The sequence below is a fragment of the Pseudophryne corroboree genome, chromosome 8, assembly GCF_028390025.1.
Source record: "Pseudophryne corroboree isolate aPseCor3 chromosome 8, aPseCor3.hap2, whole genome shotgun sequence".
Taxonomy (NCBI): domain Eukaryota; kingdom Metazoa; phylum Chordata; class Amphibia; order Anura; family Myobatrachidae; genus Pseudophryne; species Pseudophryne corroboree.
In genome coordinates, this window is record NC_086451.1 from 275,864,480 (window position 1) to 275,867,539 (window position 3,060).

Below are 3,060 nucleotides of genomic sequence, written 5' to 3' on the forward strand. Positions count from 1 at the left end.
ACCCTTATGTTGTATAAACAAAACAGGACATGCACACTTTAACCAACCCATCATTTCAGTGACAGGGTCTGCCACACGACTGTGACTGATATGACGGGTTGGTTTGGACCCCCCCCAAAAAAGAAGCAATTAATCTCTCCTTGCACAAACTGGCTCTACAGAGGCAAGATGTCCACCTCATCTTCACCCTCCGATATATCACCGTGTACATCCCCCTCCTCACAGATTATCAATTCGTCCCCACTGGAATCCACCATCTCAGCTCCCTGTGTACTTTGTGGAGGCAATTGCTGCTGGTCAATGTCTCCACGGAGGAATTGATTATAATTCATTTTAATGAACATCATCTTCTCCACATTTTCTGGATGTAACCTCGTACGCCGATTGCTGACAAGGTGAGCGGCGGCACTAAACACTCTTTCGGAGTACACACTTGTGGGAGGGCAACTTAGGTAGAATAAAGCCAGTTTGTGCAAGGGCCTCCAAATTGCCTCTTTTTCCTGCCAGTATAAGTACGGACTGTGTGACGTGCCTACTTGGATGCGGTCACTCATATAATCCTCCACCATTCTATCAATGTTGAGAGAATCATATGCAGTGACAGTAGACGACATGTCCGTAATCGTTGTCAGGTCCTTCAGTCCGGACCAGATGTCAGCATCAGCAGTCGCTCCAGACTGCCCTGCATCACCGCCAGCGGGTGGGCTCGGAATTCTGAGCCTTTTCCTCGCACCCCCAGTTGCGGGAGAATGTGAAGGAGGAGATGTTGACAGGTCGCGTTCCGCTTGACTTGACAATTTTGTCACCAGCAGGTCTTTCAACCCCAGCAGACCTGTGTCTGCCGGAAAGAGAGATCCAAGGTAGGCTTTAAATCTAGGATCGAGCACGGTGGCCAAAATGTAGTGCTCTGATTTCAACAGATTGACCACCCGTGAATCCTTGTTAAGCGAATTAAGGGCTGCATCCACAAGTCCCACATGCCTAGCGGAATCGCTCCCTTTTAGCTCCTTCTTCAATGCCTCCAGCTTCTTCTGCAAAAGCCTGATGAGGGGAATGACCTGACTCAGGCTGGCAGTGTCTGAACTGACTTCACGTGTGGCAAGTTCAAAGGGCATCAGAACCTTGCACAACGTTGAAATCATTCTCCACTGCACTTGAGACAGGTGCATTCCACCTACTATATCGTGCTCAATTGTATAGGCTTGAATGGCCTTTTGCTGCTCCTCCAACCTCTGAAGCATATAGAGGGTTGAATTCCACCTCGTTACCACTTCTTGCTTCAGATGATGGCAGGGCAGGTTCAGTAGTTTTTGGTGGTGCTCCAGTCTTCTGTACGTGGTGCCTGTACGCCGAAAGTGTCCCGCAATTTTTCTGGCCACCGACAGCATCTCTTGCACGCCCCTGTCGTTTTTTAAAAAATTCTGCACCACCAAATTCAAGGTATGTGCAAAACATGGGACGTGCTGGAATTTGCCCATATTTAATGCACACACAATATTGCTGGCGTTGTCCGATGCCACAAATCCACAGGAGAGTCCAATTGGGGTAAGCCATTCCGCGATGATCTTCCTCAGTTGCCGTAAGAGGTTTTCAGCTGTGTGCGTATTCTGGAAACCGGTGATACAAAGCGTAGCCTGCCTAGGAAAGAGTTGGCGTTTGCGAGATGCTGCTACTGGTGCCGCCGCTGCTGTTCTTGCGGCGGGAGTCCATACATCTACCCAGTGGGCTGTCACAGTCATATAGTCCTGACCCTGCCCTGCTCCACTTGTCCACATGTCCGTGGTTAAGTGGACATTGGGTACAGCTGCATTTTTTAGGACACTGGTGACTCTTTTTCTGAGGTCTGTGTACATTTTCGGTATCGCCTGCCTAGAGAAATGGAACCTAGATGGTATTTGGTACCGGGGACACAGTACCTCCAACAAGTCTCTAGTTGGCTCTGCAGTAATGATGGATACCGGAACCACGTTTCTCACCACCCAGGATGCCAAGGCCTCAGTTATCCGCTTTGCAGTAGGATGACTGCTGTGATATTTCATCTTCCTCGCAAAGGACTGTTGAACAGTCAATTGCTTACTGGAAGTAGTACAAGTGGGCTTACGACTTCCCCTCTGGGATGACCATCGACTCCCAGCGGCAACAACAGCAGCGCCAGCAGCAGTAGGCGTTACACGCAAGGATGCATCGGAGGAATCCCAGGCAGGAGAGGACTCGTCAGAATTGCCAGTGACATGGCCTGCAGGACTATTGGCATTCCTGGGGAAGGAGGAAATTGACACTGAGGGAGTTGGTGGGGTGGTTTGCGTGAGCTTGGTTACAAGAGGAAGGGATTTACTGGTCAGTGGACTGCTTCCGCTGTCACCCAAAGTTTTTGAACTTGTCACTGACTTATTATGAATGCGCTGCAGGTGACGTATAAGGGAGGATGTTCCGAGGTGGTTAACGTCCTTACCCCTACTTATTACAGCTTGACAAAGGGAACACACGGCTTGACACCTGTTGTCAGCATTTCTGGTGAAATACCTCCACACCGAAGAGCTGATTTTTTTGGTATTTTCACCTGGCATGTCAACGGCCATATTCCTCCCACGGACAACAGGTGTCTCCCCGGGTGCCTGACTTAAACAAACCACCTCACCATCAGAATCCTCCTGGTCAATTTCCTCCCCAGCGCCAGCAACACCCATATCCTCCTCATCCTGGTGTACTTCAACACTGACATCTTCAATCTGACTATCAGGAACTGGACTGCGGGTGCTCCTTCCAGCACTTGCAGGGGGCGTGCAAATGGTGGAAGGCGCATGCTCTTCACGTCCAGTGTTGGGAAGGTCAGGCATCGCAACCGACACAATTGGACTCTCCTTGTGGATTTGGGATTTCGAAGAATGCACAGTTCTTTGCTGTGCTGCTTTTGCCAGCTTGAGTCTTTTCATTTTTCTAGCGAGAGGCTGAGTGCTTCCATCCTCATGTGAAGCTGAACCACTAGCCATGAACATAGGCCAGGGCCTCAGCCGTTCCTTGCCACTCCGTGTGGTAAATGGCATATTGGCAAGTTTACGC